Genomic DNA, 25369 nt, shown 5'->3' on the forward strand with positions numbered 1-25369 from the left:
ATGTTTTTAGTTTGATGCTGCTTTAACGTTTTTAAACACTGGGGAATGTTTTCTGTACAAAGTCAAAATTTAATTTAAGCCTCAAGTTGAAGTAGACGATATCTGAAGTGCCTTTCACTTCAATGTTCCGCAAATGATTAGCTAGTTAGCTAGTTAGCCATAGACGTTTGGATTTTTTACATTGCTGTCAAGATGCTTATACTAATTTAAGTTTCTAAGAATAACATTGAGAGCCTTGTGTTTAAGAAATGGGGTGGAAGACAATTTTGTGAATGTTTTCATAAACATCATCTCATCTAAAGCGCGACTCCATTAAACGGAGTGACAGAATATGGTCTCGGATCTTGAGCGAAGTAAGGTCGTATAGTTGGGTTATTATATTATTTTTTGGTTGCGGTTATTGTTGTGAACCTTAGTTTGTTTGAAAAATCCAATTTATTCGGTATCCTGTAGTAAGCTATTTTAATAACATCTGACAAATTATTTTATTGAGAAAAACCATCAGTGTAATTTTATCTTAATAAATCAGCAAAATACTATAAAATTTTGAAATTAGACTTTCCTGCATCTCTGTTTCTAACACATAAATTGTGGAAACTGACCAACACTTGCCTCGAAGTGGAAAAAAAAATCCTCACTTGATGGTATTTAGCTACAGTAAATACCTAATGTCCTTTTGTCAAATGACATTAGATTCTCATTTTCTAACGAAACCAAGTTTTATATGTTATTAATATCCTTTTCATTCCACTTCTTAAAACCTGATCTGGTTTGCCAGATGTAGGTTTTCTGTTGGGATAGAGTCAGTTTCATACAATACCACAGTTGTATTTTTCTCTATGGGAATTTTTTTTGTAGTATTTATTTTTAACTTTTTATTTGCTATAAAAAATGGAGCTCAGCTTATGTCTACTAAAGGTGCATCAGTGCAAACTGCATTGACTTTTGTCAATAATGCCAGGACAGCAGTACGAAGGTAGACCTTTAGACTGACTAAGAAAGAATCAAGTTTTGCAATTGCCGCTTAAGTCTGAACCTCAACCAGACTGAATTACTGTTGCGTGAGACAGCTTAAGACAGCTGTGCATCTAAAAAAAGAAATGGAGCCAACCTCAGTGGACCAACCAAAGCCAACCACATGTTGACTAATCTAAAACTGCCTGTGAATGTAACTCACTAAAGCTTACAAACCAGTGAGTTCAAAGTACCTCTGCTACTTTAATCTACAGTTATAGAGTGAAATAAGTTATGTATTCTCATATATATATTTATGTTTTTATTTGTCTTTAGCTGATCTTCAGCTCAGATATCTTACTGATGAGATACTCTTTTATACCTTGTATGAATCATTTCAAAATTGAAATATTCATTTGATTTTTACTTCAAAATATTTGTAAATATTTATTTTTTTAATTATATTTCACTATATTTGAGTCAAATTTGCTAGCCATGTTTTCTGTCATTTTCCGTTTCCTACTGCATGTGTGTAGGAATCAATTACATGAGTACGCAAACTTGTGGCAGTGTGTACTTCCAAAATGAAAGTAAACACTAGATGGTGCTGTGGACCAATAACAGTAGATATCATGCTTCGCTATAAATTGGCACATCTGAGTCATGAGTCAGAAATAATGCTTATTTATGTCATAAACATTAGTTTTTAATTAATTCTTTGAGTCAGTTTGGTAATTTTTGCAACAACCTGTTTGTGAACTGACTTGTTTTGATAGGACGTTGGGTCAATGTGCTACCATTGCACCCATGCAGTGATAGATTATGTCTGATTAAAGTTTGATGTAGTTTTAAATCGCATAAAATATTTGTTATTCCTCCAACCTTAAGGGTGACTGATAAACAGAAATAAATTTTTTAGGGTTAGTGTAGCACTTGGCAGATGGAGCTTTTGTTTTTCCCCCTATTTATTAATATTTTTTTTATACTTCAAATATAAAGATTTCAACATCCACATTTTTTAGCTTCAAAAAAAGTCTCAAAGTGAAAATTATATTTCATTTACTACTCTTTGAAACAACTTTTAAATTGTTTTGCAATCATGGTTATTGGTTTTGCTGAGTAATAACTCACTTGCAAAAGTAATGAATTAGACTGGCGATCATCAACTCTTCACCTCAACATAATTATAAAGATTCGGCTTGTTGATGTGACGGTTTCATGAAAAAAGGTCATTCTTGACGTAAACATTAACATTTAAATTTTTAAAGTAAGAACATAAACTGACTTAAACAACTGGGGACGTACTGGAATCTGAAAATGACCCTGTGACTACCTCTGGTCTGTATTTGGAAGGTGAAATACTGATTAGAAAATAAATTGTAAAGGCATCAAAACTGAAAACCCACTTATTTTTATGCAAACCACATGTTCTTTGATACAATTTGTTTTTGTGTTTACTAAAAATTAGATAGAGGTTAGTACATTCTTTGAGGACCTCTTATACTATCATTTTTATCACTACTTCTTTAAATCTTCCCGTTATGTTTAATGTTATTTACATTTTATTGTGGAATTAAAACAAAATGTAAAAAAAAAAAAAAATACCTGGTTGGTCATAAAGTCCTTAGAAAGAACATCATAATTGCTTGATCTGACAGAAAAAGTCAGCAAAATCCGGCTGCATCTTTTTCAGGAAGTGAAGTATTTCTGGCATTTTTTAAAAACTAAATTAAAACAGTTTTCATTACCACAGTAGACTGTAAATTAAAACTGAACAGTACCAGTGTTTTATTTTAGTGTGTTTGGTCATAATATTATCCAAGAAATAATTAGAAATAAAGCTTAGGAGTCCTTTCTGTCACCATGGAAAAAGCAAAGATCTGGCTTTTTTTTTTCACTAGTCTTTAGTTCAGTAAAACAAAAATTCAAATTGCATATGGACAACAGCAAGTTTAGCTCAGACGGCTTAATAATAAAACTACTACTGTGCAAAAGGTGACTCTGACTTAATGTGACTCTTGTGCCTACTTTAAACATATTCCTTCGTGCTGCTGTTCAACTTTTTGTCTGAATTTAAAAGAAGGTTAATGTTTGATGTGTGTACAAAGTTGCAGAATCTACTCATTTAGCCGGACTTCCTTATATTAGTTTTATCACTTGGCATGATGAAACTGATTTACTGTATAATATAATGAAATTGTATTGTATTTTGTCATAAAGTAAATTGATCTGAACTGAATATTCGACCGGCTTACAAAGTAGCTTGAGATTACTTGTGTTATAATTTGGCACTACATAAACAAACTGAGTGGAAGTAAAACATTGATTTGAGATCAGAAAAGTGAAATATTTTGGATTCCGTACCAAGCAAGGATCAACCCACGTGAGGGGAATAAATCAAAATGGGGTGTTGATTTTTATAATCAACAGTTTTAGTTCACCGTTTTGAAAAAGTTTCACAAAATACATTGTCACATTTTTGTTTTTATATTTACAATGTTTGTAATTAAAATGTTCTCTTAGCCTCTCGAAGCTAGGGGTAGCAGCTATCACGAGTTACTGACGTCTCTGCCAATTGTGAACAGACTCCAGTTTGTAAAATGCCAATTACTACTACTCATGCACATAGCCAGAAATAACATCTCTCAGTTTTAAATGGGTAAAACTGAACTCGCAGTGATTGTAGAGGAGTTCTTTAGATTGCATTAGGCTTTCTTTCTAAATGAAGGGGTAACTTTCAATATTGTGAAATACTTCTGCTTTGACTTACTCGAACACAAGTCAGTCGTCTAGATTTATTCATGTAAGAGCCTGTTTGAGGCCCACATTAGCCTAAGGAGGACTTTGATTTATGCTTTCAAAAACCTTCATGTTGATTTTACTCTATCTTTAAATGTCATCAGAATATAAGCAGTCTGAGTTTTGGTGGGAGTTTTTGCTTTTGGACAGTTATTGTATTGAATTGTTTTGAAATTCCTTTGTCACCTACACATTCATTCTTGCCAAACATTTTGAGAAAACATTCAACAGACATTTCTCCTTCAATTGTTACTCTGAATTGTGTAATCTAATCGTGACAAGGAAACGAGTTTATCTTCCCGAATCCTGCAGGTTTCAAACTCGGATAGCACTGTTAGAAGTTAAACTGTTCTGCAAAAGATGCACGTGGAAAAAAAAAGTTTCTTTATATTGCATTTAAAAATGTTCAAAAGTAACATTTTGAGACAGAGGAGTTTGCGAGTCCTTCTCTTTTATGTCTTTGAGCTGTTTGGGAGCGAGGGAGGGGAGGCACAGGGAGGAGGGGGTAGGTGGAGTAAGGTTGGAGTCCCACACAAGGGGAATCACTGGCAAAGGAGCCGTTTCATACAGTTCTCCTTTGAGCTCTCTGTGTGCCTCTGTAATATCTGTCAGTCTGCATGCACCTGTGTGTTTTAGCACTCACTGGTTTGTCTCACTCCTACAGGTTGTTTATCTGTGTTGTCACGTTAGTAGCCCGTGCAACAGGCAGTGGAAAGGAGACAGAAATTAACCCGGTACACTTACAATAACAAAACTCAGAGCAGAGGAATTGTGTTTGGAGAGTTTTTTTTTTTTTTTCTCCCCTCCATCTTGAGGCTCAACGAATCCGAGGAACAAACTTGCCTTGTTGGAGCCGAGGACTGACAACAGACAGAGTTGTGTGAAGAACAGGGTGAGTTACTCACAAACAGCTGAAGTTACTTTGACTTGTTTGGCTTCAACCTAAATACACAGAAATGTTTTGCTAGGTTGTAGATCCTTCCTTGTAGAGTGGTTAACTGTGCAGATCTGAAGTTCTGATGCAGTTTTCTTCTACGTGTGTTGTTTTTATTCCTACGTCTGTGTGTGTGTGTGTACACATGCATGTGTGTTGTGTTTTTATGAGGTGTTGCCTGCTCTGTGCTTGATCTTTGGAGTAGACTCAGCTGCTCTGTGTCTCTCCGGGTATGTCTTGTTGTGCCGTGATCATTTGTACAGACATTTCACATGTCCAGAAATAAACACACTTACTGGAACACACGTATTGCCACACACAGGAAACAAGAAGACGGTATAACGTCTTTACTTTAGATCAGACACTAGATCAGGGCTGTTTAGTAGTTGACTTCAAATAATTTGATTTAGTCCTGAAAATATACATATTTTTACACGTTGTTTAAATTAAATTATCTCTGGGTTCTTAAAATTTTAGCCTCAGATGGTGTTCATTGTAACAACTTGTTGCTATGTACAGTTGTCAGTGATGGCGGGTGAACTTAAATGCAAGCCGAGCTTCAGTGGCTGATGTGTGATGACGATAAAATATAGTTTAGTAAAACTAAAGAACCAGTGTGGCAGATGGTCAATGATTCAGAAAACCAATAATAAATTTTAACATGGCTGGACCTGATGAGAAACGCAAGAAAACACCTGAATCTTACAAAGAACATCAGAAAACTTGGGTGTATATGAGCTCTGAGGGAGGTAATGAATAACCACAGGCAGGTGTGACCAGGAGCCCAACGGACATGATGTACATTTATTTGCAATTGTGCAGTGGTTGATTCATTCAGAGATGGTGTTAGGTATTAGTTTAAATAACTTCCTTAAAAGTTGTTTTCCTTACATAATGTTAGCCACTGTTTACCAAACAATGCCAGGAGCTTAATTGGATGTTTGCAGATGAGCCATTTATTAACCAATGAGTCAACAGTATACAAAGGTGTCTTTGTTTTTTATTTCTGATATTTGTTAAGCAAATGTTAAGAACATGTTGTTGTTTTTTTACTATTACAGGAAACCCACAAAAAGAGTAGATCAAACCTTTGATGTTAGATGAAATTAAAAAAAGCAACATGGTGTTTCACACTTTAACCAAAAGCCTGATAAATTTCAGGAAAATTTGCGTAAATCCATAAATGTCTTAGAGCTACATGTTTTGTTCCTACCCTATATTATTTGGTAGGCTTTAAAATTGAATGAACTAATCAGACTTTCTTCCAAATGCCTTTTTTCCAGTTTTCCTTGCAGTGCGACTTGCTAATTAAAAATTTTCACAAATTCTGATTTTCATAGAATTTTCAATTATTTTTCTTGAAAACTTTATTGGTATAAATGTGTTATCTTTTCTGTAATAGTATTGAATTAAACAGACACTGAAGAAATTGTGTATTTATCCCCATTTATGGATTTAAGCAGATTTTCCTTAAATTTATAATTCTTTTTTTTTTTTTTTTTCATGGAGCTAGAAAAAATGAACATGCGGTTGGTTGATGTGTTTACAGTCCAAAAGTGGTGGGGAGTCTCTGGTTTAGTTTTTAATTATGGGAGTCGGGGTCTCTGGTTTAGTTTTTAATTATGGGAATCGGGGTCTTGCCTGTACTTGGGGATTGGATCATTTTGACTCTCACCCAAAACCAATCTAGAAAAATTATCCAATTATGTCTAGCTGATTGATTTGATTTGATGCATTTAAAATAAAAATGAATATAGGTATTTTAAATTTTTTCTAAAATATATGAACATTTTTCAACATATTTCTAAAATGATTTCTTTATATTAGTTTATTGTATTTGATAATTATTTGGTATAACTTTTGCTTAAAGGAGTTTAAATTTAAATATCTTTGTTTTATATTTCAAAAGGACAGTTTTATTGTATTTAATTTTTGCAACTACAGAAGTTTGAGCATAAAAACGTCCAAATAGAAACACAACTCTAACAATACTTGCTGTACTTGAATGCATAAATAAACTCTTTATCCACAACATGGGTATATATTTGTTGTAAATAAACAACAAATAAAAATTAAATCAAAAATCTTAAGCTAGTAGCAGGCATTTCTAAATTAGTGTGTTGGACTAAATGAATAAAAGTTTAACATAATCACTTATGGATGCATGTTGTATTTCAGTAAGTAAAGATTTTTCAGTTATTTCTTACATTTGTGTTTGAAGACATTTTAAAATTGAGATGACAGTTTTGCAATTAACAACTCCTGCTGTAAAGCGTTTCACATGAGCTTTTCAAAGTTTTACAGTGCACACCATCAGATAGGTTATTTCCAAAAACGGATACACTCTTGTTGATGATAAGGTTGAATGAATTCTGGATCTGGCTTAACAAAGACTACAACACTGAGCCCACTGAGAGCTTAACTTGTTCTTTTCTGTCGTGAGTTATTCCGTTTTAAAATGTACATGCTGTCCCAGGATATCCTGCAGGAAAACTGATAAAAATAGCTTTTCTACTCTCATTTCTTTCTCAGGTTTCTCCTGGAGGCACTCTTCTGAGAAATACTGATATAATAGTTCTCACATTTCTGTAATCTTCAAACAAATCAAATCTGCTTTAAGCGGTACATTTGTTTGAGATTTAAAAAGATTTAGTGAGTTGTTGAGGAAAAGCAAAGTGAACACGAAAGACAATAAGTTATTGACAAATGTATAAAAAGATGGTGGTGGTTGTTGGGACAAGAACAGCATGTTTCGGTCTTTGCGTGCTTCACATTCTTAGCTGCTGACCTCTATGGAAAATAACAACAGCCGGCCTTGAAGGTCACACTGCCATAGCCAGTGGCTGAGACTGACTTTTTTCTGGTATCATGCTTGATGTTTGCAAACTCATTGATCTGCTCAGTATGTATGGAGCAGGTTATTTTGGGCGCTTTTTCAGAATTATTTGACTATTCATGAATCCATTCATTATAAAATCTTTATCTGATACATTTGGCAGAACTTTATCTCTTTATCGAGGACAAGTATGAAGTTAATTATGAGCTCCAGGTGACAGGATATGATAGAAAATCTGTTTCTTTGTTGGCATGAGAAGACAGTCTCAATGTCCCAATGGCGTGATCACACACCATTTCACTAAACGGTTTAGAGTAATCCCTAAACAAACCAGAGGGGCTTTAGAGGCAGTGAAAACTTCTGCTTGGCTCGTTGTACACAAAGTAAAACATCTATTAACAAAAATAAACATGTTCGTTTTAAAAAGTAACCATGACATGAAGTGTAGTCCAAATGCTAAGACCTCCTTATGCACTTGGCTTTCTGTATGCATTTTTAAAGCGTATATTTGTACAGAGAACAGCTGGTGGACCGCCAGAAGCGAAATGTTCTCCGCAGTAAAGACTGCTTACATCATAGCTGGAAATATTTGAAAGTTAATGGTTCTGATTGTTTGGAGGAACATTTGCACTTGTAGAACCTGGCAAAAGTATTCACACCACTTGAACTTTCATGTTATCCCATAACAACTCCAAACTTCAGACAGTTTATTTGGATTTCATGTAATTTACCAAATTACTTGTGAAGTGGAACAAAAAAAGAGCTATTTTTGTTACAAATACTAATAAAAAAAGTTAATTTGTTTTGGGTTTGTCTAACATCTTAGCACAACTAAACTGAAAGCTTTCCCATTTTTCTTTGCAAAACAAATTAAGCAGATAGTTGCAGTAGAAATAGAGCATAAGTAAACAGTTTAGTTACATTTAGAGTCCTAGACGCTACGAAATGTAGGTTTGGACTGTAAATGGGCCGCTCACGTGAAAATGCTTTAATCTTAACCAGTGGTTCTTTTTATAACAAGTTCCACCTTTTTAAATACCAAAATTTATGAGTGACTTTGACTTTTTCACTTTGTTCTAACTTAAAGAAAGTAATGAAAAACAATATATTTTTCCATTAGCATCTTGTTCACAGATTAGGTCTAATTATGCATTTTATTGTGTCTAGTTAGGAAACTGAAAGTGTAAACTTTATGTGAGATTTCTTAACACTCCCTGACCTCCACATCTAACATGGAGGTTGTGACAATATGAGTAAAATAAACATTTATGTCCACTTTTAAACATTTCTACCTCATGAAACTTTTCATACTCTTCTATCAGCAATCTCTTTTAGTGAACATGTTGCTTCAATTATTGAAAGTACAAAATCACAGAAATACAGGTATTTGTAATAATTATCATAGTCCCTGAGCAGTCATTTAGAGAATCCCTCTGGGTTTTGAACTTAGAGTTGGTATATTTTTAAATTTGGTTTGTTGTCATTCTCAGATCCTTTAGTAGAATTACAGTTTTCTTCAGAGTACCACTATATATATCCTGTAGGCCCAGCCCCAGGACTACCAGTGGTTCTTGTACCACATTTTGAGAACTCTGGATTTGAAGTATTCCATCGTAGCTCAGGCTGCAGCTCCAGGATTGTTGTCCTGCTTTCCACCTTGTGTAATCTTCAAGGGACCAACAGGTGCAAAATTGACTTTAAAATCTCTGGAAATAGATACTCATAGAAATATTTACTAAGGATGTACGTTATATCTGTTTCGGACAATGTTAGTTATTTTTAAACGTATATGTAACGGTCCGACAAGTAAAATGGGATCGATATGAACAGCTGATGTTTCCTTCTTGTTGCTGTTTGTGTGTGTTTCAGCCATGCGACAGTGATGCAGCACAGGATTATGGGGCGTTGAACTGGAGCAGAGAAGCGGCACTGCATGGGGTTGAAAGTGCAGGAAAAGTTTCATATTGGTGCAACCCTAACAATTACTGCTTTGTAGTCCAAAATTAAGAACACAAAAATGTGTATACACTAGTCTTTAGGTTTTGTCTTTATCCTCTTCAGCCACTTTAATAGATAAACTCTCACTTTAAGCCATATTTTTATAGTTTTTGTGTCCAGGTAGCCTACAGGATGTTTTGCACCTTGTTATACCCAGAAACTCCTTTGCCAGTGATGTAGATGGTGCACTCTGCTGCCCATTTGTTGCAACCGCTACGGTTTGAAGGAAATTTATTTTCCAGTTTGTCCGTAAAGCTACACTTGTGATTGTAAACATCAGCTTTAGCGCAGTCCTGTTGTGTGTTCGTCAATTAAGTGGATAGGACGTCCTTCCATCCACTAGGGAGGACGTCAAAGGAAGATTGGCGTATTTCATGCAACACCTGTCAATTTAAGTATATCTTTTGGTCCCCTGATAAATGATAAAAACCCAGACATTTTCATCCATCAATGAAATCCCATGGATGTGAAAAGTGGATATGTCCGGTGGGGAAAGAGGACGTTTGGTCACCTTATCTTATCTGACCAGAGCATCTTCTCCCACATGTTTATCGGGTTTCCTACCTGGCTTGCGGTTTCCTCTGGTTTTCTTTCAACATGAACTTTCTACATAAAATTTCATAAAAGCACACAACAGTTTCTGTTGTGTGCGAACAATGGTTATCCTATTTAACTGACCTGTATTTCATGGGTTTCTTGGCTGCTTCTCTCATTCTTGTTTAGCCTGTTAACGTAGGTGGACAACCATGTCTTGGTAGGTCTGCCTTTGTGCTATATTTTTTATGTTTGTTTGTTTTCAGATGATGGCTTGAACTTGGACATTCTTTGTGAGATGTTGGCTTATATTGGTTTGCTTTGTATAAATGCATAAAACTATCTTGAATCTCTCAAATATTTCTTCATAAATAAGTTATTTTGAAAAATAGTTGCTTTATATTTAGGAGTGCTGCAGTTCTGAACCAGAATGTGTGACTACCTATAGATTTATCTACTGATAAATGAGTAAGAGTAGTACTTTTTTCAGGCAGATGCATTTTTTTCCGAAGTTGGCAGAAATGACTAGTTTTAACCTGTTCTCCTTTTTCCTCTTAGGACAGCTCCTCGTAAAAGGAACAACTCTAATAAACTAATTCCTGCTACGCCTGCCAAACCGCACGCTTGCCGTCGGCTATAAAATATGAGCCTCCGCTTCCCCTTTTCACTGCTGACATTGCCCTTTTGACCTCTTCTCATACCTTTTTTCTGTCTCCATTGTCTTCTGCCTTTTTAAAAATCTTATGTCTTAATGTTGGGCTTATTTTGGCTTTTGTTAAGTTTTCAGGTTTTTGTGTTTTGTAATTCTCAGTCAATTATTAATTAGTGGTAGTCATGGGTAAGTGTATCACTTTAGCATGTTTAAAACTGCTTTTAGAGGTGAAAGCATTACTAGATTTTACCTAGTGAATAGAAAGCGACAACCTCAGCAGATATAGAGTTTTCTTTGGCCTTGCTGACATTTTAAAACTAGGATAGCCTATTTTGTCATGTTATTCAGCTATTTTGGGCTGATTTTTGTATTTTTTTTCCTCACGTTATTTTTTTCACCTTGAAGGTTTTTTGTAGCATCTTTTTATAGCTACTTGCAGAGGTTTTTGGTGGTTTCTTGATATAAACAACATCTATGTATGAGGTAAAAATAGAGTTGGATGATATGGCTGAAAAACGCATCCTGATACATATCAGTCAACATATAATAATTGATTAATTTTTTTGTTTTAAATATCCAAAATACTGCCAAACTGGTGTCGTGACCTTTTGTTATTTATCCACAATTTCCTCTTAAGCTGTTGCACTGGGTTTCTCTGTACTATTCTTGTTTGTCTTTACTGAGTTCTGGGGCACAGTGTCGAGGTGGCCAGGTGTATTGTGGGTATTCTGTGGATGCTTGACATTTCACAGTGGAGCGTACCAATTGCCTTCATTTCTTGTGACAAATTTCTTCATTTTCCACAATCCGAATGGATACCTGGAAGTTTGATGAATGAGATGGCCTACCTCTGTTTCTTCTCCCCCAGGCCAGCTATTGTACAGCTGTCAGTGCTGCACATGGAGTAGCAGTCACTCCTTGCAGCTGGTTATACTGATTCCCAACATTGTGAGCTTGGTGTTGCACTCTGCAAGTGAGTACATCATCAAATACACATGCATAAAAGTTTGCCTTTTTTGGGACGAGTCTGGTGGACATCCACATCGAGACCGCCTGTAGTACGCAGGGTTCTCTGAAGAGCGAAGTATGTCTGAATATGTGGGGGGCAATATGAAACTGCTACTGCGCTTGTTAGCAGGTTGTTCCTAGAGTGAGTTACTTGATCCCATCAACCTTGCTTAGCCGACTGTGAGAGGTTGAGCAGCTAAAGCGTTTCTGCTGCTGACATCTCCTAGAATGCCGTACGGTTCTGGATCGGAGTTCATTGAAATCTTTACTCAACAGCTATTATTACTGGGTAGAATTGAGCTGGAAAAAGCATTATCGTCTTTCTCCTTCTGGCCCTCTAAAGAACTATTGGAGAGACATTTCTCATGAGTCCAGATTTACTGTGGAGGCTTTGAATACTCCATGAGCTCATGGAGCCTGGTTGTTCTCTGGCCATCCTCTGGGGTTCGCCTGAACCTGTTTGATTGACAAGAAGCTTTATTGTCACCTGTTCCCCATTTTTACAGATGTGCGGCCTGGTTTATAGGTCGAAGAAAGCTCAGACAAGGTGGGTGCTGGTATTTAAATAAAAAAAAAAAAAAAGGCAAATGCTGGCCTACAATGTTGTCTACCTGAGATATAAGCTTCTAATACAAGTATACTTCTTGGTATGCAGTCAGCAGCTGTTGATATTATACTGCACACACATTAGTTTCCTGTCATACATACAAAGCAGGAGAAAAATAAAGTCGGCTCGTTTTCTAAAGATTACATATGTTATCTTGATCAATTTACCTATGCTTATTTCATTTTAAAGGGAAAAAGACTGTGCCTAATGTACAAACTTCCTGTTTGTGGAATCTCACCGTGTCTTTGCTGTTATCCTCCTGGCTGCTTCTAAGAAATCTGGCTCTTGACCAGAGAACAGACCCAAAATAAACAACATACTGTGAGGGGATTAAGCGCATTGGAGAGCTTCTAGAATTACAGCCCTCAGAACATATCCAGATGTTGCTTTCCTGTTTCTGCTCAGGTAGCACGCATGACAGAGTTGTGGTTTGAGTCCAGAGTAATGAAAGCAGTTGAAGTTGAGCATCTCTGTTCATATATTTACATTAGGACTTTAGCCAGAAGGATTAGCATGATAGAAAAGCAGAACTCTGTGCAACGTTTCAAAGGCTCTTTGCCACCAATTGATTGTATAATTTACAACACGACACAGATGGGGGGGAAAAAAAAAAAAAAAAGCTTGAATTAAATACTGAGGTAGGGAAAAAAGTTAAAAACATAGTGTTTGATCAGTTGAGGTGTAAAGGACAGAGAGAACATTCTAGTAAAAAAAAAACAAAAAAACACTAGACATCTCTCTTGTGGTTTGATGATAGACGTACATTAGACCCATATTGAGATCTACACCAATCAGAAAAAGTGAAGAGCTGGACCCTCCTCTGATTGGCTGTGTTCATGTGTGCTGTAGTGAGACAGAGATAAGTAAGCTAGGCTTGGCTATCATGGATGAGAAGGGAATGTAGAAAATTTAAGGCCCGAGCCATCTGAAAATCATTAGCTATCTGACATAGAATCATCAGCCTACAAGGTCGTCTGCGTCACACTTGTTGGGGTGTGTTGTGACGTTATACTTGTGCCAACAATCTGAACACGCATTGAGACTGATGTGAGTTCATATATCTGTGTGAACAAACAATATCTTGTGCCAGAAAACGCCCAAAACATCGTCTGGCACCTGCTACTCTTTGACTCTTCTCCTCCTCGTGTGCACATTTGGCCTGATGTCTGTGTTCACAACTTAACAAGGTGTATGTAAATGAACCACTTTAAACAATTGGATCTGATTTTACCCAATCGCTGACATTTAGCCGTGACATGAAGATACACTATGAAGCTTACAGGAAATTGCATGCGTTGCAAACAACCACCCCGCCTCTGCAAAGAAAGAAGTGCCAAGTTAGGTAGATCTACAACATCTTTGTCAGCAATATAACATTTTGAACATTGTTCTTGCTACAACTTTTAACTTTAAGTCAATATTTGGAAGCATGACCAACATGGGCTGAATAGCTTTATTCACTTACTTGCTGACTTGATATTTCCTCTCAGCTTAATCGTTATTAATTATCCAGAATCACACGTCTTGTCACATGCATGCTCCTCTTTAACTCAATTCACAGGTTTTCAATGCATTTCGACATGGGGATTCAGTTGGAGTTATATTTGGTGAAAAATTTGTCAATTTGGCCACAGGGTTTGGATTATTAACTTGCTCAAAAAAATAAAATAAAATACCCCATTTTCAGCATCTTGGTAGACCCATGAGTTTGTTTCCATTGTCTAGATCACCAGATTTTTATTTACTCTCCTAAATTTAGTATTTTAAATCAGTGTTTTTCAAAGTGGGGATTGTGGCCCTCTTAAAGTTTTAGGGAAGATGAGGAAAAAAAAAATAAAGAAAATAGATTTTAATAAACTTTTTAATTACAATTTTGTTATCATAAACTCCTCATGTGAGCATAACAAGCATGAATGGATGCATTTTTACATGAAAAAGAGCCGCCCTGTCGAGGACATTCCTGCAACCCCCCCCCAAAAAAAAAAAACAAGAACTCGCAGCCAATCAAAATCAAAACGCATCAACCAGCACTTCGCACTTCTGTTAAATGAATGTAATAGTGAATAGTAAATGAAACAATGACATAGTTTTCATTTTCCAAAAGAAAATACTTAATCCTGTTTGATCCTGTGACAGTTCATATGATTAAATGTTTTGCTGCATTGTGAGTTTGCACAGGGGGTCCCAGCCCAGAAGCTAATTCTGTTTGTGGGCCCCGTTTTCATAGAGTTCATGTTACCAGGCATTCTTTGCAAGGACCTTGTGACCTCTTATGAGAGAAAAAGCCCACAGATTTCCCACCAATCTTATCAGTGAATATGAAGTTCTCTATTCAGTATGAAAAGCTCAGTATTTACTCTCATCTGATCACAGTAAAAGGTTCAGGTGAAAGTTTCAGTGAACGTAGGATTGTGTTTTCTTACCATGACTTAACTACATTTGTAATAGTTTTGCAGCTTTCCTGGTGTTAAGACTTTGATCAGGAGTTTACATTAAAGTCCCTAATCTGAGAGAGAAAACTTTAAACTCTAGCAATGTCATTCTTTGTGACATTTATAACGTGATGCAAACAGATTTTGATCAATAAAACATGAATGTCCAATGCAAGTGTTCATATTTGTCTTGTGGGGATTCTCTCGCTCTCTCTTAAGATTTAGACAAACTACTAAAACTCTAGTTTTATCATGATTGAATGTTTTCTAGAGTTTGTTTTATCTGAAATACAGTCTGTGTGAAGTTGGTCTTGGCTGTATGGAGCCGTTTGACACCAGCATAGCTTTGAAAAATAATGTAATCTCGTGAAAATTACCAGCATCACTCAGCGTTTGTAAATGTTATGGCTGGACAGCAATGCCTGCTTTTACCTGCGTTAGTGTTGCTAGATTTATGTAAACGTATCTGAATACTAACCCACAATCCTGCATGTGAGCTCTTCATTCCAACTTGAATAAAGGAGCGAGTGTGAATGCACATAGCTGTTTTACTTGCGTGTCTTTGGTCCTCTTTCATAAATAAAGCACTTTCATGTAGTGCTTTCTTTTCTAGGTGTGATTCTTTTAAGATGTGGGGGTTAGAAGTTGACTCACTGCTGTTACATTTCTGAGCCATAAAGGGAAAGATTCATAGAGCCGAGTTGGCACTTTATGATAAACTCACCAGTTTAGATTGTATTTAGATTATAAGTTGCAATATTTAGTCATAAATACTCGAAGTGGTTCACCAAAGAAACATTTAAATTAACCAGAAGTGTTTATGTCAAGGTTTTTATTGCACTGATATTTTCCCTTCTTGATGTTCTGCTCTTTGTAAAGTAACCCTTTGATTCTAACAAGCTATTAGCTGACTAATTAGATGAGCTGTTGGCACACCCAGCTAATCTGTAGCCTCCTGATGCCAAACCTGATGCTTTGGGCTCCTAATGTTCTTATTGACGGCTTTAGATTAATAACGGTAACACATAGCACTCCTTTAGTTTGCTCAAAATAACTTTTTAAATGGCCAACTTGTTGTCTTGTAAACAGGAGAAAACTGAGGCAGAAACAGACAACAATGGGCACTCTGCTTATACAGAGGGAACTCTGGCATGTTACTAAACGGACTGTAAATTGTGGCATCAATATGAAGGATCGTTTGTGTTGTTGGGAAACAACTTTTTTAGAATCATGCTTTACCTTATTTCACCTGTTGCACGCTTATCTGGCAGGTGTTTGTGCATATCAAGATCAGAGGAGAACTGTAAATGAGTTACCATGAAATGACATCATTTTGATGGGGTATATTTGTCTAGTTTTGCTTGTGAACAATGGAGGGATCCTCCCAGTATACACATTCATGCCACTTACCTGTTTCCAGCTCACCTGTTCACCTGTGAAATGTTCCAGACATTATTGGACCATTCAGTCAGTTCTTGCCCCGACTGAAACTTTTTTGGAACGTGTTGCAGGCATCAATTTAAAAATGAGTAAATATTTGCAAAATAATAGTTTTCCATTTGAACATTAAATATATTGACTTTATACAGGATTTGAAAATTGTCATTGTTTTTATTGGTGTTTTACAACTTCATTGGAATTGTGGTTGTATGCACCGTCATCTTTTAAGAGCTGACTTATAATAAATAGTATGCTGGAATATTAAAGTTGAGATTAAATGATGAACTTTTGCAAATAATTTTGAATGCAACTTTTTGGTGTCCTTTACGTCTCCTAAATTTTCTGAAGGTTGATATATCTGATTTATGCTAAAAAACATAATTTAATAAACCTTTCCAGTTAGTTTGAATTTATGTTCATATTATGATTTATTTGGTTTCCCGTTTTATTCTCTGGAAATCTATGCCTTGTTTGTCTATGAATTGTTTGTCCATAGTTCTTTTATTTCTCTTTGCATCTCCAAGTTACTTTTTTTACATGTATCTTTTTCGCTTCATGACCTTCGGTCTTTCTATGTACATGTAAACATGCACAGATTTTTCCTAAAGAGCAGCGAATGCAACACAGAAGGGACGACCTGTTTGTGTGTTTCACAGAGCTTTACTTTAAGGTCGAGCCTTGCTACTTGGTTAAACAAAAGGGCCTCCATGTCGGTCCTCTAGATAAACATACTTTCCCTGAGAAAACACGGACACAGTTACACTTTAACCTGCTTGAGGAGGCCTCAACCACATCCTCCTGGACAGTTTAGTTCAGACTGGGCTTTAGTTCAGACCCACAGTGGGAATCATGTGCTGCACGTGAAACCATGCTGGCCTATCAAACAATGGAGCCTTTGACAGCCTTGCCCTCCCTCCCCGGTCCACAGTACAGTCAGAGCACTGTCTCTCGAGGGCTTGGATGTCACTCCCCATCTCTGTTGTGCTCCCCCGGAGCTGACCAGCTGGCTTCTAGGGTCTAGGATGTGAAAGCATCAGCACAGAAGAGCTACAGTCAACATTCGGCACCGACTAGCTGAACTCGGCCCAAATATTCCCACCATAAATACCTTAACAAGCTTTGTGATTTCAGACAATCAATACCACAAAATATTCACAAAATAAAAGCTCAGTATAATATCACCAGTTTTAGATTAAGGAAATAACCTACAATATGGTGTAGGTAACAAAATCCTTTCCATGTTCTCAAACTTCCACCATTTTTTGTGATTGTAGTGCATCATTATGAAACAGAAGGAAAAGGATGTCCTTAAAAATAAAAATAAACTTCAGGACTTTGGGTATGTCCAGTTTTGCCTCTTTCTTTTCCCAGTAGTTCTTTCTCAGTCAAATTGAAAACAAGTGACGCCTCCCAATTTGAAAAGGGAAAGAAAGGACTAAAAAATGGGCGGGTTCATTCAGTCTGTTTGTATCCCCATTAGCCACTGCTGTGTCAACGGCATGTTGACAACATGCCAAAAGGAAAAGAGAATGAGATGGGTGTGGCTGACAAACTTAAAGAGAAAAAGAAAAGAAATTTAGTGCAAGATGCAGCCAAATTCGTTAAACTAACCAATATTTTCCCTGGTTTAGAGGTCAAGGTCAGTAACGACACGTGACCAACAGCAGGTCAGCAAGCACTTCCGACATGACTGTTATCCCATCCCAGACTTGCAGTGTGTTTTTGGATGTGTTCAGGGCACAGATTAGAAAAGGAAGCCCATCAGCAATGTTACACCATTGGTGCATAAACCATTAATCTACTTCCTCAGTTAAATGGATCCATTTGTTTTAGGATTATATCAGTCTCTTAAGATCAAAGGATTGTGGTGCAAACATTTGCTTTTTGATGTATGAAAACAGCCTAAAAATTATTTTCCCATCAGACATATTTAATTCTTTCTCCTGACAGATCTGTAAATAAATTTTATCCAGAGTGAATCTTCTGCACACTCCTGACCTGATGACTGATTTTAATCATTTTGTTCAAGGCATAAAAATGTATAAAATAAATGAATCTGTAGATCTTTGGTAATAAACACAGCACACTCTCTCTCTCTCTCTCTCTTGATAAAATTAGTTGAACATATTTGTCATAATGAGAAATGTAATATGTTTGAGAATAAATATTAATTCTTTTATGTTTTCAGCTGTTGAAAACTATGGGTTTCAACTAAATTTGGTCCTAAAAGGTTATAATCCCATCATCGGATTATTGTCATGTAAAGGAAAGTTTTGACAGTTTCCATTAGTTGAGGTGATTTTCTGATTAATGCCAGTTTTGGGGGACAGACGGATGTTGTGGTATATTTGCATTTGTCATTTTCTTTCCGCTTCAGCTGAATGAATTGTGCTCAGTGTAATTTTCAATGCTAGAAATATTGATTTTAGTTGATTCAGTTACACACAGGAGGACTATTTACAAATTAGAATTTTACTTTATTTATACGTATTAGAATAAATACTTATGCATTACAAACATACTACACTTTTCAGATTATTTTTTACAGATTACTATTACATTGTACTGGTCTATTACTTGAAATTATAAGAAACAATGTAAAATGAGAAAATGTGCAAAAGTTAAAGGGGTACAAATATTTTTTCCAAACGGTTATTACAATAACATTTCTCCGTGTATTTTTAATGTTCAAAAACAATCCTCACAAGTAAAGTTGTAAATTTTTGTGAAATAAATAACTATAACTTCTTAAGTTTGGTTTGTCATATTGAAATGATTCCTACTCTGTGTCAGAGCGCCGTGTCGTATTGTAATACACGTCATCAGGTTCTGATGATACCGCAGGAAATAAAGTTGTATTACTGCGATGATGTTCCTCCGATAAACTGCTGCTACTGTTTGCGTTCGAATCCACATCCAGGCAGTCATAGTGAACTGATATTTGTGTTCTGGACGCTTCCAAGACTACAAATAAAAGATGTTAATCCTTGTTAGGTGATGAGCATAAATGCGAGGTATGGTTTTATCTGACGGTGTAGATATGCAGAGCTGCCACCTCCCCCAGGCCCAGCAGCAGTCATGTAAACAGAAAGCGCTCTGGAGGAATGCTGGACTCTGTGACCTCCCGCCCTGAGCGCAGATACAGTGCACCGAGTTCAGCTGAAGCAGCCCGCCCCATGCTGCGCCTCCCCAGAGCTCCGCCTCACCCTACCCCAGCCTGAGGCCTCACACAGTGGAAAAAACACACCCCACTCACTTAACACTAAAGCCTCGACACACACATGCATGAACAGAGACACACACATGCACTTCCTCACTGACGACTGCTCCTCACTTTTTTTACTCCACCTTTACTCAGCTGTCAGAACAGCAAGTTCACAGAGTTCCTTCGGTTTCGGGCTACTTTATTTGAGATATTTTTCTGCAAGTAGGTTTACTGTTCTTTGTAAATATTCAGTCCTCCCTGAAATCCATTTTGATATTTCTTCGCTCTAATTATCTCCTGATTATCCTAGATAATGCAGGAAAAGTCTCTGTTCTTCGTCTTTTAACTGTCTTTGCTATTTCAATGTGTATTTACTCAAGGATTTAAAATAAAAAAAAAACCTTAAGAGGAGGAGAAAAAAGCTTGCTTTCATAAAAACTAAAAAGCTCCTAATACCCTTTCTTATTAGTTAGATATGTGCACTTCTTTTAAAAACCACTGACTGCATTTTGTTTGGAAAAGTTAGCACCATGGAGACACTGCCATCTGCTGGTGCACAAAATGGGGGAAAATCTTGGAGTCCAGGGAAAGGGCAAAGAATTTCTATAAAAATAATAATTAAAAGAACAAAGTGATTAAAGAGGAAATATAAAATTATCGCAAAAAAGACTAAAAATGAGATAAGAAAACACAAAATAAATTGAAAATCATTCAATCTCAGTGCGTTATACTTTTTCTCTGCCCTTTGCTGCAAAACCTTAGTTCTCTTGATCTACATGTTTTGCAATTTCCTGTATGTACTACTCTTATAAATGAAGTTGCTTTTGTCCAATGCTGGTCAATCTCTATTATTTAATTTTAATTTTAGGTAAGGTAACCTCAAGGCCATCTGGATTACTTAATGAAACAGTAAGATTGAATTTCCTCTTAATACGATTCCTCTCTTTATCAGGAAAAAAGTCTGGATTTGGGCTGAGAGCTCAGTATCTGCTGTTTGCTGCTGTTATCAAACTTCAGACTCAAACTCAATGTCTATTTGCCATAAAGCAAAAGCACTGTGCCCTAGAAACATAAAGATAAATTATTTCAATTTTTAAAAGGATAAAACGTTACTGTGCATCTTCATGACGCACAGTGACGTCCAGAGTGTTCCCCAAGTCTCGCCTATGAACTGCTGAATAAGTGAATATGGAAAGTGGATGTTATGACCAATAATAAGGATGTGAGTATTGTGTTCATTAACATTGTCACCTCACAGAAAGGAGATTTCCTGTTCTAATCGTTAATTTGCAGGCCCTAGTGTGTGTTCTCCCTCTGTGTGGCTGTGTTTTCTCCAGTAACTTTAGGTTTGCAGTTGACTGTAGAGTAAATTGGTCAGAGATGTTTGTGTTTGTTCACTGTTTGTCTTCTATATCTCTGTGTTGGCCCGGTGATGCGCTAATGACCTATCTAAAGGGTAACACTTCCACTCGCCCATCGCAAACTATGACAAGTTCCAAGCCATGAATAACATGAAGCAAACGCATAAAAATACATTACATCTATTATTTTAACAATTACCCTGCATGTTCTGATCATTACTCATTTAGTACCTGACATATTCTATTACAGGTTTATTCTTTTGTGCCAATCATTAAATTCCCTCCGAATGTAGGGAAGCCTTGTGCACACACACACACACACACACACTCACCGACTGAGACGCTGAAATATACACTGCTACTTTAAACAGATGTTCACCAGATGAGACATCCAGCAGGTTAGTAAAGAGCTGGGCATATTGCTGAGCATTTTGGAGCATACATCTTTAGACAGTAGTTGTCATTTTGCTGCAACAACTCTCAGTATGCATGCATGTGTACAGTGCCTGTGCCCACATGTGGACAGGTGGTAGCACACACACACACACGCGCACACACAAGTCCAGAGTCTTGCACACTGAAACACACAATCACAGATAGCAGTTTGCTGAGAAAACGAGGAGCTGTCTGGTGCCATAGCAACCAATGCGGATATCCCACCCTTCTCAAGCAATAGAGGAGAACAAAAAGCAGACGTAGTAATGACAGATTGACAAGACCTGAATGAGATCTTTAAATATAAGTGCAAAAGTGAGGGCATTATATTGCGGATATGTTAAAATCGAGGAATAATCAGAAAGTGAAACACAGAATGTAAGGGGGGAAAAGCGGAGAGCACACAATAATAGCAAAGTAGAGCAATTAAAATAGTTTTAATATAAAAAGCTCTCTGGGGCTTGTCTGTCTGAGCCCATGGCCTAAAAATATAGTTGCTCTCGCAGTCTGTCTCTGCTTGCCTTTCTCTACCATGACTTCCATTTGAACTGCTGTCTCATATGTAATACTATTATTCTGGCCCATATATCGGGTTACATAACACTCTGTACCAAATCCTGACCTCAATCTGCGAAACAGCCACTCTTGCTCTGATCTGAATATTAGACTTCACATTATCACTGGTGTATGTGGAGCACCCGGGCAAAAGCACAAAGAGTCAGTGGATCACAGCATCAGTGTTCGACTGTATTTTACTGTTTGGACAAATACATCTGTTTCAGTCGTTGTTTTTCGTTTTGTTTAGGTGGCTGAAAGAGCTCTTGCAGTGGACGGAGAGCGCCAACCAAGTCCCACTGGTAAGTTGAATCTTCACAGAGCTTTATTTTTCTGTCTGGCCTGCAGGTGAAAATCACACCTACTGCTGTGTGTTAGACTACAGTATTGGCAGAATTGCTGTTGGAAAACTCACTTTTTCTCATCGCTATCTGCTGATTTTTGGTGTGCTGTGTCTGAGAGACACTGAACGCTGTTGCATCTCACTACTACTTTATGCTAATATGTGTGTGTCTGTGGATTTATCATGCATGCTCATGCAGCTATTTAGATTGGTGTTGCACACATCAAGTGACGCAAAGCAGTGACGTGACCCAGTTTTGTTGCATTTTTTGTGTGCGTGCGTGCGTGCGTGTGTGTGTGTGTGTGATGTCTGCCGGATTTGCAAACCTTTTTAAGCTTTGATGAGCTATCCTAAAGTGACCTTTAGCACTTTACTGTTTGGTGGTTTTGACTTAGATTTCAGAAAAGCAATCGGCACTGATTATGCTAATGATTATAAACTTGTGGAAATCTTTCTTTAAATAATTACTTCTAAATGTGGGGGATATGGACTTAAAGTTTTATCTTGATATTTTGTGGTACTATTGGTATAACAATAAAAGTGACGATAAGAACTATTTATTCATTTTTTTGGGCATGACACGGCAATCATTGCACCACAAACACAATAACTGCTCTTGAAAAACATTTCCATTTGTAAAATGCCTCTTTAGGACAACAGTAACGTTAAGACGTGTCATTTGTATGACAAACTGCACACAGTAGCTGCATTTAATCATATTTTTAAATGCATTCATATGTATTGATGCTCTTATTGAACAAACTGTGGAAAAACGGTAAAACTAACAATTCAGACAATGTAGAAATATAGCGGGTTTTAAACATTATTCATTGGAATTTATTGTGGCAACAATAAATATCACAATCAGAACTTTATCACGATAATTTATAAATTATACAATAAATGCTCACCACTACTCAGTTGCATTTTCCAGAATAAATGCATGTAAAGAAAAGTTATAGACAGATGTAGAAAAATACACTGGCACCCCTCTAAAGACGTATAAAAAGCTTTAATGTTGTATGTTATTGCAGAAACATTCTTAAATTGCCAATTTTTGAGAAATCCAGGCTTTGAATATGTATTGACAGGGGAAAAACATGTTGAAAAAAAATCGCCATTGGCAGCGTTATTGGTACCGCTGCTGTTGATGCGTTCTACAACCTCCTTTCTTTCCTTTATTTGACCATGTAAAACTTCAATGAGATACAGATTTCATTTGCAAGAGGAACGGGGGCAGAAATCTGCAACACATTACGACCTGGTCACACAAAAGTAAAACTATTGTAACCATATACACGAGTCTAAAACAAATTATAAAACAGTTTAAAAGCAGTGACCTTGATTGATAGAATTACGTTGCTTGTTTTTGAGAAGCGCTTTAAATAATTTGGTAACACTTTATTTGAAGGGGGTTGAATAAGACTGTTATGACACTGTCATAAACATGACATAACACCTGTCATGAACATGAATAAGCCTTCATGAATATTTATGACTGTTCTCAAAAAGTGTCATTCGGTAAATTATGACACTTTTAATGCAAAGTTGACATTATTCAAAATGTCTTTGTTATGACAACTTGACATTAACCAAGAAATCATTACTGTTTAAACTTTACCTTTAATAACGTAAAGTTACCTAATTTTTAAAGTGCAATCAGTGATACTTTTATAACAAATTTATACCAGTAATGATTTCTTGGTTAATGTCAAGTTGTTATAAGAAAGACATTTTGAATAATGTCAACTTTGTATTAAAAGTGTCATAATTTACCAAATTACGCTTTATGACAACAGTCATAAATATTCATGAAGGCTTATTCATGTTCATGACAGGTGTTATGTCATGTTTATGACAGTGTCATGACAGTCTTATTCACCCCCCTTCAAATAAAGTGTTACCAATAATTCCAATGAAATAAGATCCTACTGAAAACCAGACGGCCCTGAATCTCCTCCTATAACGTTTAACAAGGTGGAAGCACACAGAGACACAGATCTTTCACCACTTATCTTCGTACATTCTCTCTAGAGCATGTGTGGGCAGCTCCAGTCCTCAAAGGACAGCGTCTTGCAGAACTTGGTGACAGGCGGAGGATATGACTCAAACGTTTAAATCAGGTGTTTTAGCAGGGGCACATCTAAAACCTGAGAGACCCCGGCCCACGAGCAGCGAAGATGTCCGACCCGTATTGTTCAGAGTTCTGGCTTCGTTCTTATGCTCTCTTCTGTTCAGCTCATCCCTCAGGATGCATCCCTTAGCATCTCTGGCTGGGGACTCCGATGTCCATTATCCAAGGGCAAATATTGAATTGTTTGGTGTTGTCATGGAATAAAATGGTGCAGCAAGCATTGTGATTCATAGTGATGATGATAAGGGATGGATCTATCCGGTTTAATCTATGAGAGCATCAGTAAATATTAAATTCAAATGCAATTATTGTGTGCTGCTTAATATTATAAATGACTTTATATATCAGTATTATAGAACGTTATGCAGAGCCTAATGTTAAAAAAAAAATTTATATCATCACTTTTATCATTTTTGGAATAAATGCCACAACATGATACAATTTTAACCCTAAAATCCTCCATCCTTCAGGTCAATGGTAGTTGATTTATTCTGTCTCTGGTGAAACATTTCTGCTCAATTTGGCTGTATGTGTTGGATTATAATTTTTTGCTGAAAGATCCAACAATGACCGGAATCAGTTTACTGTTAAAAGACCATCTGAGTTTTGTAGAAAATGCTCTAGCACTGCTGAGTTCACGATTACAGAAAAAGAGGCCCACAGCACTATAGATCCTCCAGTATATTTCACAGTTAGCATGAGGTGTTTGCTAACATAGTCATTGTTTGTTTCGTGTCAAGCCCACCTGGAGTGTTTGTTACAGAAAATGCTCTACCTGGAGAGTTGTTTTTGTTGGTAGGACGAGAAAAGCTTCTTTTTTTTGCTGGCACACCTCCCAAACAACCAGTTGGCATGAAGATGGCATTGTGTGGTTGTTATGGAGACTCGGTGACTCCAAGACATCGCTTTTTGCTGCAGTTCTCTCACAAAAAGTGATATATATTTTTTTCCCCTTCGTAACCAAGGTACTCACCGTGCATGCTGCTAAACCTAGACTGCAAAATAAATGGTTTCCTTATTTGAATTTTTTCTATTTCCAGGAAAAACCAACAGTGATATGTTAAAGAATATTTGCTTAATTTGGTTCAAGAGATTTGTTTGGGGTGACGGTTGTTGCAGCAGCAATTCCGTGCTAAAAACTC

The 25369-nt window shown here is 36.6% G+C and overlaps 1 long non-coding RNA gene across 1 annotated transcript in view; it reads left to right on the forward strand.

Moving 5' to 3' along the window:
* Positions 1 to 4233: 4233 nt before the first annotated feature.
* LOC148155430 (uncharacterized) overlaps positions 4234 to 25369 on the forward strand; it is a 50769-nt gene continuing 29633 nt past the window's right edge. The window contains exons 1-2 of the long non-coding RNA XR_015765310.1: positions 4234 to 4645; positions 22001 to 22052. This is a non-coding gene — a long non-coding RNA (uncharacterized LOC148155430). The remainder of the gene's footprint in view (positions 4646 to 22000; positions 22053 to 25369) is intronic.

Source organism: Poecilia mexicana, unplaced genomic scaffold (assembly GCF_051168715.1).
Source record: "Poecilia mexicana isolate PSO_F unplaced genomic scaffold, ASM5116871v1 scaffold_14, whole genome shotgun sequence".
Taxonomy (NCBI): Eukaryota; Metazoa; Chordata; class Actinopteri; order Cyprinodontiformes; family Poeciliidae; genus Poecilia; species Poecilia mexicana.